Below are 12,848 nucleotides of genomic sequence, written 5' to 3'. Positions count from 1 at the left end.
CTGTTTTTTTTTTGTTGTGTTTTTTTTGTTGTTGTTGTTGTTTTTGTTTTTGTTTTTTTCCATTGCATTTGAGCTGGTGGCAATGCACCTATTGGTTTTTAACCTTAGTTTCTGTAGCAGTTCTTTTAGTAATCAGATATATTAATGCCCAGTGTTGTTTAATATCTTCATTAATGATAATGATGGTGGCATTGAGAGCACCCTCAGCAAGTTTGCTGATGACACCAAGCTGGGTGCAGTCGACATGCCAGAGGGATGGGATGTCATCCAGAGGGACCTGGACAAGCTAGAGAAGTGGGCCCAGGTGAACCTCATGAGGTTCAACAAGGCCAAGTGCAGGGTCCTGCATCTGGGCCAAGGTAACCCAAAATATGAATACAGGCTGGGGGAGGTCACGCTTGAGGGCAGCCCTGTGGAAAAGGACCTGGGGGAACTAGTGGATCAAAAGCTGGACATGAGCCACCAATGTGCAGTTGCAGCCCAGAAGGCCAACTCCATCCTAGGCTGTATCAAAAGAAGTGTGGCCAGCAGATAGAGGTGATTCTGCCCCTCTGCTCTGCCCTGGTGAGACCTCACCTAGATACTGCATCCAGCTCTGGTGCCCCCAGTGCAAGAAAGATGTGGACCTGTTGGAGAGTGTCCAGAGAAGGGCCATGAAAATGATCTGAGGGCTGGAGCACCTCTCTTGTGAGGACAGACTGAGGGAGTTGGGATTATTCAGTCTGAAGAAGAGAGGCTCCTCATCGTGGCCTTCCAGTACCTGAAGGGGGCCTACAGGAAAGCTGGGGAAGGACTTGTTACAGGGGCTTGCAGTGAAAGGACAAGGGCTAATGGTTGTAAACTGAAAGAAGAGAGATTTATGTTAGAGATCAGGTGGAAATTCTTCAGTGTAAGGGTGGTGAGACACTGAAACAGGCTGCCCAGAGATGTTGTGGGGGCTCCATCCCTGGAAGTGTTCAAGGGCAGGTTGGATGGGGCTCTGAGCAGCCTGTTCTAGTGGAAGATGTCCCTGCCCATGCAGGGGAGTTGGAACTCGATGATCTTTAGGGTCCCTTCTAACTCCAAACATTCTGTGATTCTGTGATTAGTCAGAAAATTATTTAATCCTACAAGTTTATAATTCCATGAGGTTGAAGGGAGTCAAACAAGAATTGGACCCTTAAATGGAAAACAATTACTTCTCATATGAAAAACTGAGTCTCTTCTTTACCCAGTGCTAGTGAAAGACTAGAAATAAATTTCATAAAAACTAGTGTAACATAGTTCAAGACTTCAAGATTGGGAGCCAAACTTTACGAAACCTGTTTAACTAAGCTCATACAGGATTAGATCACTGTATCCATGGAAAAAAAAACATTATGAAGATGAGTTTATCATGTTCTCACATTTACCAGTTTGATTTAGAAGTATGTAAACTCAACGAGACCTTTCAGGTCAAGTTGTGTGTGAACGATTATTTGTTGTGTTTTATGTGTTTGTTCCCACATACAACTGCACACTGGGTCAGGAATCCCTGCCCTCCTGAAATGTGGTCTTGGGCACTTCGCACAGCAGGTCAAGGGAATGCTCCTGCCAAAAGGATTTTGCCAGCCAGATGAGCACATACCTTTGGTTGGGATTCACTAGTCCTGTAACACCCTGTGCAAGGACTGTGTTCTCACAAAAACCCTGTCTTGCCAAAAAGAGAGAAGGAACGAGCTCCTAAAACAGCCACTGACACAGTCCTCTCAACCTTTAAACAAACCTTCCAAAATGTAAATTCAAAATTTATTATTCTCAAGCTGGATTTACATTTATCAATATGCTCCTCACTGGAATAACTTTTGTAAGAGGGAAGAAGTATTTTTTATTGTTATGGCCCAGAGCAGTATTTCTGAGGTGTTTTCTGGGGCAGCTGTAGCCTCATTGTGTGGACAAATGATTGTCTCAGGGAAATGCTTTAAGATGCTTTATTTGGATGTGCAGATACACAAAGTTACTTACCCATATTTTAGGGACCAAGTTTGAAAACAGGACCGTTAATGTCTTTATACTGCATTTTGATCAGCTACACAGAGGTCTGTTGGGAAGATTAATTAGTCCTTCAAGAATGATACTACAGAAATGCAGGATTTTATCATCTCTAGTTCTCTTTGTCCCTGAAGAATAATCAGCACACAAGTTCAAGTGATAATGTTGAATTCATCTGTTTCCAGACAGGTGCTGTGCCTTTAGGGTCATCTCTGTATAAAATATGGTGTGCAGCATGCAAACCTCCATAGGGAATATTCTCAAAGGAGATATTCTCCATGTCCTCATCTAATAAGGTGAAAGAATAATAGATACCCTCCTCTCTTCTCCTTTCCATCAGCAGCTGCCTGGAGAACAGTCATCCTGGAACCTCCAAGGGGGGAGGGCATATTTTGTTTTCCTCTGTACCCTTTTTCTCCCCTGTATCTGCACCCAGAGGCTTTATCCTTACTCTTCTCATGTCTGAGGGCAGTAAAAGAGGCAGCTCCATGTGAGTCAAATGAACCATTTCTATTTTGGTAGTACCCATGGTGGATAACCCTACACAGCAAAAAGGGGAAGAGGGCCTGAAAAGCTTGGAAAACTAATTATCTAAGGCTTGATTTTCTCTGAAACAAAAATGTGGGAGATTCTGTTGTTTAATTTGTTTTGATAACAAGATAACTAAGACATAGTAATTACCTTATTGCATGTAACTTCTCTGCTGTGGTTGTCTTCTCCAAATTGCCTCTCAGTATTATAGTCCTTCTCTGGGGCCTTTCCCAGGCAGAAAAGTCTGGAGTAAGAATCAGAAAAAAAGGTGGATGTTGAGTAACAGGACACGCTTATTCCCTTAAAAACGCTGAGTTACAGAGACAGAAGACAGTCCCTCCTGCTAATAGCACTGTCTCCAGTGGCCATAGGAGCCTTTCTCAAACAACTTCTGCTGGCAAAGGATAGATTCAGCCTCAGGTTATTAGTGTCCTGTCTCCACCATGGATTTATCATAGACAATGAACATCAGCTTTAAGTTTTAGAGGTAAAGCACCCTCAGGTTTTCCCAGAGAAGACATGGTATAAACAAGACCAAGGACCCTATCCCATAGAATCTAGAACAGTTTGGGTTGTAAGGGACCTTAAAGATCATCTGGATCCAACTCCCCTGCATTGGCAGGGGCACCTCACACTAGATCAGGTTGCTCAGAGCCCCATCTAATCTGCCCTTGAACAGTTCCAAGGCTGGGGCACCCACATCTTCCCTGGACAACGTATTCCTGTGTCTTATCACCCACAAAATGAATAATTTTCTACTAATGTCTAATTTAAATGTTCCCTCTTCAAGTTTTGATTGTTTTGTTTGCCTCTCTTTTCTGCCAGGCTTTGCTCCTCCAGGAGTTCCTGATAAGCAACATTTTCCATGATATGGGAAACTAAGTAAGGTACTGAAAGATAGGGATGCAGCTGAAGAGAAACGCTGCAAGTAAATAAATATCACCAGGATAATTTAGTTCTATTTCTTTTGCCTTAAGGGAGATACTGTTTTTGCAATCCAGCCCACAGAGACTGAACTCCCCTTGGTATCCTGAAAAGTGCCTTCTAATGTCACTGGATATTTATTGCTGTGTTATTTAGTTAGTGGTATCCCCACTTTATCTTCTTATTTTTTAATTGGTTTACATTCTGTAGATGCTAAAATAAACACAGCTTTGTGAGTTTTGGACTAAGAAAGCAGATGCCAACGGCCATTGTGGAAAATGGTATGTGATTAGGAACTTTATTTTTGCCACATGATCCCTAGTTACACAGGGACCACAAAAGGTGAGGGGGGAAAAAAAAAAAAAGTATTTTAGGCATAACCCAGCATTCCTTTTGTAACTATCTCACTCATTGACCACAGGGGGAGACTTGGACCTGCAAGGAAGTCAGAACTCATGTCTCAGGATCAGATGAGGATACACCTGGGGAAAGAGCACTGGAACAAGCTCCCCAGGGACGTGGTCATAGCACCAAGCCTGCCTGAATTCAAGAAGTGTTTGGATGATGCTCTCAGGCACATGGTGTGACTCTTGGGGTGCCCTACACAGTGTCAGGAGTTGGGACTCAATGATCCTGATGGGTGCCTCCCAACTCAGCATGTTCTATGATTCTATGAAAGGAGTATCTTGTACCAGAGTGGTACCAAATGGAGTGGGAAAAAGACATTGCTATTAGATAGTTACTCTTCCTCTGACTGAGGTATCCAGGGAAATGGATGGAGCAGAGCTGGGATGGTCACCCCAATTTGCCAAGCTCAGAAAGGAAAGTAAAGTACAGCAATAGAAATGATCATTCTGCCTTCCAATGCCACTGGACTTCCACACTATGATCCAAGCATAGCAGAGCCAAAGCAGTGCCAGAGCAGTTTTCAGGAAAAGGATGGTCCATGGACTGTGTAATCAGCATGGATTAGGCCACCTTGTTTCGCTCCGTAACACAGCAGAAGACACAATGATCTTGTGGTGAGGAGCAAAAGTGATTGCTTTTATGTGATGTGTAGGTCATTCCAAGTGAAAAGAAATGTGTCCCTTCTGTTAGGTCACAAGACTTAGGCAACTGGGAGTAAAGTATTTGAAGGGAATTGTCAGCATTTACTAATAGTGATACCAACAGGGGAAAATGAAGGAGAAAACTGAATGTTTAATAAAGAGATTTCTTTAAACCTTGTAAGAATCCTAAGGCTGTATTTCTAAAGCTATCAAGTGAGGACCTGGTAGTGGTTATGAAATGTGGGAAGGCAATTCCTGTGGTTATGGATCTGGGCTGCATACTCCCAGCCAAACCCAGGAACTGTTCATGGCCAGACAGTGAAGAGTGCCTGCTCTGACATGTCTCCAGGCCCCTGTTGGGACTGCCACAAGTCCCTTCCTGCTGGTAACCCAGAGCATCAAAGATACAGAAACACAGGAAGTGAAGTGGTGCAGCACCTAATTCCTGGATGCTGTACTGCCTGATGGGATTGATCCTCAGCCTTGTGTTGAGTGCCCAGTTACTACACTGAACAAGGAAAACTGGGTTACTGGAGATGGGATCCTCAAAAGCCAGCTGAGAATAATGCCAGCATGTAACCACATGCCAGTGTTTTATTTTCATGTATGTACACCCAAATTAATTACGTGGTCCTCTTTTATATTTAGTACAGAGAAATACGCACTTTTAGTCACAATTAATTTCAGTTTAAAGTTGTGATCTAGTAAAGAGCAGACATTATAAAAGTATGCATTTCTCACCACCAATTATGATGGGAACTAGGTTCATGAGCTAAGGTACAGATGTCTACATTGCAGACAAATTGAGCCAGATGAGATGAATCCTACACTTGCTTATAATTTCTTGCTGTGGTTTCCTGTGTGTAAACTAAGAGTAATTGCATCCTTTTTCCTCCTCTTTCTGTAACTTGGAACTTGAAGTTGGATTTTGGGGAGAAGGGGTTATGTGGCATATAGACATTCTGGTACAAGACAAAGATTTGGCAGAGGTTCTAGATGGTTGATTGCACAGTCCACAAAAGCAGGACTGCACCTCTGTCTTTATTCTACATCAAGGGAGGCCTCCCTACCCCATGTGTAAAGGAACAAATGTGCCCAGTCATCATAATCAAAGTAAAAATGGAAAAACTGGCTCTTTATTTTGCTCCACTTGTCCCCGATTTTGAAGACTGATGCCTTGATTTCTCGCATTCCTCTGATGTATCATTAGCTTCTCCTTGGTGAGCTAGAGGCTTATGATTAGCACCTGATTCCACTTAGGCCGGTGGCAGCAAGCACCTCACCTCCTGCTGTGTTTGGGGCTGTCAGAGAGTGGATTTGGACTGGGAATTTTTCTGAGCAGGAAGATCCAGCCATGTTCTTTCTGAGAAACCCGTACTTAAAAATTGCTTATTCTGCCACAGCTGATTCAAAATATTTCTGCACTTCAAAGCACTTTTTTATTCACATGAACATTTCATATGTCAATGTGTTATCATTACTACATTTGATTGATTCATTCATTATGAAGATATGCCAGTCCATATACACCATACAGATACCTTTGTTAGTGCTTCTTTGGCTAAAAGTGGTTTTAACAGCCTTCTAAGACATCAGGTTATTTGAACAACAAATATTCCCCATGTGTGTGAAAGAGAAAAAGCAGAGAGGGTATGGAGAAACTCCTACAGACATACAAGTCAAAACACACTGTTATACATTTTGTCCCCACAGGATAATGGTGAGACATCCACAGTATGTGGCCTACTTTTCTCAGAGATGCAAGATTAAAGTATTGAGAACTGAAAAATGCACTAAATAGTTGCTCCATATTCCCTTATCAGGCTTAAATGGAGATCCTGATGTGATAAGTACAGACTGTTCTTCTTCCAGCAGCCTACTGGATCACGACCTACTGTGGAAGTGTGCTGACCTGTTTTTTAAATTAATTCTAAATGAGTCAGATTTGGGCATAATCCCATGGCTATTAGAAAATGTGAAGGGGAAGAAAGCCATCCCCATCCACAAACTCTCTGCAGTATGTTTCGGACTAGGTCTCAAAACTATTTTATTATTTTTTTTCCAGTAGAAGTTCAGATGGATGTCCTGGTTCAATTCTAGTTTGAATAATTGCATTTTGTTGATTTGAAGTAATCCCCTATTTCTGTAGAATAATGCATCTCATACCAGTATGGGTCTGGAAGATGGCTGGATGCATTTTTTCCCACATTTTAAATAAAATCTGTTTTCATGTTGCCTGCACCGCTGATTTCAGTGAATTTTTAAGTGAGACTGACTTTGTCTGCACAAATGTTTGGGGAATATAATTTCTCCATATGAGTAGTCTAAGCCAGCCTCCTTTTATGAGTCCTGTTATCATGATAGCTGCATGCTGAATGTTGATTTGCTTAGATTTTGATCTCATGTGAGATTTTGCAGTCTTGCCTTCTATTTGGAAACATAATAAAGTAAAAAATCCCTCAGAGCAGTGGTTTCCCAGACACTGTTGCTAGGTGATCCTCCAAAGCTGAATGAATTCTTAAACTTCCTGGGCTCGAAGCACCCGACTACTAACCAGTAACCACAGGTTCAAGTGAAAAGGGAACATCACCTCTTTTCTGGTTTTGCATTCTTACACAGAATGAGTTGGGTAATGATTGTCCTTGGTTTAAGCTTTTTCTGCCTTGGAATCTGGGCAAGGCCATTACAAATAGTATAAAGATTAGATTAATTAGCCAGGTAGAAAAATAACACACTTAAAGCGTGAAGATCTGCACCTTCTCATTAATTCTTCTGGCAGCTATGTATGTAACAATGTTTATGGTAAAAAGGAAGTGCAGGCATTTACACGCATAAATATTCACTCAAAGGTACTCGTGAACTCTAGAAACATTGAAGGTCTATGTTGGTAGAAATGCAACAAAACACTGCTTTTCAAAACAGGAAAAGTACGGACTCCCCTTAAACTCAGTCAATTTAATCAGAATTTAGCTCAGAATTGGATAATTATGTCCTTTGATATAACATAATATTATCCTAGGACATCTTTCAAATAAAAGTTTAAGTTTCCTCTTTTTTGGCTTTACTAAATATATTTGTCCTTCACAAGGCTTAAGCCAGCACATACTGACTGCAGCAAATGGTCCTATAACTTGTATGTTACCCCTTGCAAACAGATTTGGCAATATGCACACAAGAATGTTTTGTATGAATGTGATATAGTGGAATGAAAGTAAGATAGCAAGTAAATATTAATTTTTGTGGCTTTATTTTTACTTCCTTGCTGCTAGGAGGCCACCAAGATGTCATAAACCATTGCTTCATTAATACTGCCAAAATTGCTCTGGAAAAAAGGAGGAAAGGTCTAGCTTTCCATAATGTTATCAAGCTTCAAGAGATAAGGATAAGCTGAAGAATCCTCCTCCATTCTCCTTTGATACTCCCTACCTTAATCAGAATATTCTCTCACATGCAAAATGCAGCTCCCTGTCTTTCTCTAAGGCAAGGCTCACACTTGCTGTAGTTTCTCAGGTGACAACAGAGAGAGAGGGTAGCCTTCTTAAGGTCCCTCCTTTTCTCCTGCCCCATGGGAGAGGCACACTGAGACCTCCTGGCTTTTTGAGAAAACCCCCAAATATGATTTCTGATGCTAGACCAGCAAATTCCCAGCAGTGTTACAGAGAGATGGTTACCTCACTGCGAAGTAATCTGTGACTGTGTAATTAAGGGCTATCATAATGTACACACACTGAAGACACTAGATGAAGCTTGCACTGGCAGATTTACTATTCACACTGAACTACTGACATTTCAGTCTTAATAACACTCCTTTAACTTCAATTCCATGTATGATTTCATAAGCTCTGTAAAAACTATGTTTGGAAAAAATAAGACTGAACCATCCCTTTATCTGAGATCTTCACTACACCTCTATGAATTATTAGGAGTGCTAATGGTGAGAAAAGATTCAAAAGATACTGGTCAAAATATTGTGGAAAAATAATGTGGAAATGTGTATCTTTTTTTGTTCCTTTCATAGGACCTATGCCTATATCTGTCTGAAGCTGACTCTCCAGCTAGGTTGGGAATCTGTTGGGAAACTGCTTTAATTAACTCATTGCTCATCCTGCTCCTGGGAGCCCATTAAGTGAGCTAATGCCACATAGTGACCCTAAATGGACAGGAAGCCTCCTGTAGGCCCCGTTTACACTCCTCCTGATAAAGTGTATCAGAATGAGACTATCCTAAATAAAAGCCTGACAGAATTATTTTTTGCATGGGCAAGAATAATTTTCCTCCACCATAATTTTTGAAAACGAGTTAGGAGGAGTGACAGAGCTTTTTGGAAACTCTTGGGCCTGAGGCTTGACCCAGTCAGCCTACGTTTGTCATTTGAAAATAAGGTCCCTGTAACAGTAGGTGTGCTGTGAAAGTATGGATAGACAGGGTTCATTGTTATCAAGCACCAGTCAAGGGCTATGTCAACAAACATAAACATGGATATTTTTCCTGGTAACCAGGAAATCAGCATGGCTGGTGTGAAAGCTTTCTGCTGGTAAGGCAGACTGCCTCCAGCAGTCCCTTTGGACAAAGATGGACCACGCAGGCATCCTGCACCTCCTTTCACATTGCAGCCAGAGGGAGGGTGTCAGGCCAACAAAACCAAATCCATAAACATGTCAGAGCTGCCAAGTGAGACCCTCAGTGCTCCTGCATGTTCGAACAAGAAAAACTACTGTGGCAGGCAGAGCTGTGAGAGTGGTCTCTCTCAACAGAAAAAAAGATTGCAGCCTTAGGGTTTCTCTCAAAATGCCTTTAGAGAGTGGAGAGAAAGGAAGGGGTGCTGAGTGAGATTAAGGTACATTTCACATAGCACACAGGCTTTGGTCCTCAGCATGAGGGCACTTAGGACTCTCAGTGACAGATTTGAAAAGCAGAAGCTGCAGTCAAAAATTAGTCCTCACTGTGTCGTTTATTTGCACTGTGGATTACCCATGGCCTGAAAGCAGAGACACTGAGGTGGTCCTATTGATTCAGCAATGCCACTCAGGGCACAGCTAAGTTTATTTTGGGACTAGGTTGAGTCACAATCTCACTCAGTGGAACTCACCCTGCTGAGACATGGTTCTGTGTTTCCATAAACAGGCCCTCAGAAATTTGGAAGCAGGGGTGCTGAGATACCTCTCTAGGGCTCTGAGAGGTCTTGTTTGTTCAGTGCTTTGAACTGGTATGGAGCCATCAAAAGTTCAGTGCTGTTACTGATGATGAGTCTTCTTTTCCCAAAGGTGCAGAATTGGGAGCACACCTTAGAAATACTTGGGTTAGTTTGGGTTAGTTGATTGGGCTTGTGAGATCCAAGTCAGCACCAGACTGAGCACTCAGGTGCTTTTGTTTTTTTCCCTTCCTAACAAACCTAGGATGCCCTGTTATGTTGGATTTGCTGCAAAGTCTGCTTGCAAGCTGCACAGCAGGTCTTGAACAAAGCACAGCAGCTTATGAAGCCCAGGAGCGACCTTGAGTAATGAGAAGCCTTCCTAGGCAATGTGATGTTCATTTTGTAAGTAACCTGAGAAATATCCTCTCTTCAGCCAGGGACCTAGGGCAAGTTCCAACTCCCCTAATTTTAGTTATCTGCAATTTAGGTGTCTAGTCTAAGCAAATTACCTAGCCTCTCTGGATGGAGCCTGTACAGACATATACATCTTTAGAGTGTTATTCATCCCACCTACTGTAAACACCTACATTGACATTGGTGATATGTTCAGTGAAGGAGTCCATCCTTCTTCATTGCTTATCAAGGAATTCTGATGAAAATTTACATTAGTCACCTATCCAGTAGATAGCTGATGGTAACAAATCCCATTCAAGTGTTTCAGGGCACATTAATCTTAATTCTTGTACAGAAATCTCCTGGGTGATTAGATGCTTAGTATCAGATTTCTTCATGTTGCTTATCCAGTACTAAAACTATCATGTTTTTTCTCCTTTTCTTTGGGTGTAAGTTTTCTCAGTGTTTCAATGCCTAGAAGAGACAGGTGGGGTGTTGTATAGAACCAGTTTCAGTTTGGATGGACATGGTTGGATGATGTTGCTCTCATGCTGCAGACACAGTGCTCCACATCGTCAGCATTAGGACATCTGATTTTGGACAGTAGATGCGGGGAATTGGCTTAGGCTTATGTCTCTTCCTCAGGATGACTGTAAGTAAAATTGCAGTTAATCAAACTATTTAGAATGCTGGTTGATGCTTACAAATGATGATGAACAGTATTAATATTCAGAAAGAAAACAAAGACCAGTGCTGGATTCTTCTAATTATTGTAATTGCAGCAAGGCTGAAAATGTAAGCTCAAACTAAACACTGTTCTCTCACATTGTTTGCAGTACGGGTCACATTGAGCAGAACCAAGACCTCAAAGGGGAGGAAAATATTTTCCAGCCTCCCACAGGACCAGCTTGGTATTTTGACAAAAAGCTGATTACAAACACTGTTGCCACCAAGATAATCTGTTATCTGGAATAGATCTTTCAGTGGCTGTGTTTATGTACTTTCTATCTGGTAGTCAAGTTAGCCAGCCACAAATAACACTGAAAAGAGACCAGAACAGTAGCTTAGATTACTTGTGGGAAAGTTCACTGACAGCCCTGACTTTAACATAATTCTCTTGAAATCAGTTACCCATCACAGATGCTATTCAAGTAATTAAGTGATATGGGATAAATTCTCAGATAACATGGTACAGCACTATTTTAAATTAATGCAGACAGACCACTGTGGGCCACCTGAACTCTTAATCTCATATTTACTTCCTTTCTCAAGTCAATATGGTTTTGAATATTTAAAAAAAAATTTAAAATAATAATGATAAAAAGAAGCTAATGTATTAGACAGCAGAGAACTGCTGTCTTGGTGACTCCATGGTGAAGCACAGGTACTGGTAACACATCAGGGGTTCCTGGTTGTCCTGCCTATCATCCCACTGTCACTCTGGAAGGGCACAAGCCTCTTCTGGAGCCTTGTGTTATATGTTCTAGCCCATGTAGCTGTTGGGTAACCTTGGTTTAAGAACCAGAATGTTTTTTAAATAAGCAACGCTTTTAATATCATACTGGAAAAATAGTTATAAGCAGCAAAGTGCCATTATCTGATCTACACATCACAGTCTTTGACCTTGCTGTTCACCTTTATGTGATGCCTTATTTTTTTGTGTATTTGAGTCTGATATTTAATCCTAGTAGGTTTAGAACAAGGAACTGCCTTCTATTCTTGGTGCTGGTTTTAGTCACAGTAACCAGAAATTTAAAAATTTCATCAGTAAGAGTAAAGAAAAGACAAAACATGATGGAAAGACTTTTTTTTTTTTTTTTAAACAGGTCCACAGCTAAAACTGTATATACATGAAACATATACAATCACCAATAATTAAATTATTGCTTTGCTATCTAAAGAAAAAAAAAGTGCCCTCTTCCCACCATGTAAAGAGGGAAAGCAACTAAAGTGAATCTGTTTGGAAGTCTAAGGCCAGGCTGATTGTAACAAAAAGTCTTATCAGAGACCCCACACAAGACAGGAATCCTTCCATCAAGGCTGATTCTGTTTAAATCTGTTTTAGAAAGGCATCCTGCCTTGTTTGAAAGCCTTCAAATGAAGAAGAATCCACAGCAAGTTGTTTCAATAGTTAATTGCATGCACTGTTAAAAAAAATGGTGCTTTATTTCCAGTCTTATTCCTTCCTTTTTTTCTTTAAAAGAAGAGATTAGAGAAGAGAACGATTCATCTACAGATCTCATCAGGTTTGCTCTACATTGTTCACTTTCATTCCCTCCTGTACTTGCTTCTGTTTGCTCACCAGCTCAGAAATGAACTGCAGCCTTAGACAAGTCCCCCACACAGAGACAGTACTCTTATCTTTCTACTTTAAGCTGTATTAAATGAATGATAATGTCTTTCCACAGGATGAAGGAGCAAGCAGAACCACCTCACTGGGAAGAAAGAGGTTTCAAACAGAGCTGGAAGCTTAGTCTGTGCTATTCTGGTTCCTCCGATGTGCCCATCAGCATGTCTATGAGCATCTTTCAGAGCAAAACCAGCACAACACATAAAAGTTCCCTTTCCATCTCCTCAGCCATAGGGTGTTCATGCAGTAAGCACTGAGGGGTTAGGTGCTACCTCCTGGGGCATGGGATAAAAGAAGAAAACACTGGGTGAAGATTTGAAAGAGACAGAATTTGCTAAGCGGAGTTGCTTCAAGAGTAAATTCCTGTGTCTTGGTGTAGCTGCTGAGGACAATCTGTTTCACACACACCCCAAGCTGTTCCCAAGGAAAAAAAATAAAGGGCTGTATGTAAGCAGTT

The sequence above is a fragment of the Apus apus genome, chromosome 2 (genome assembly GCF_020740795.1).
Source record: "Apus apus isolate bApuApu2 chromosome 2, bApuApu2.pri.cur, whole genome shotgun sequence".
Lineage (NCBI taxonomy): Eukaryota > Metazoa > Chordata > Aves > Apodiformes > Apodidae > Apus > Apus apus.
This window is presented reverse-complemented; position numbering follows the sequence as displayed.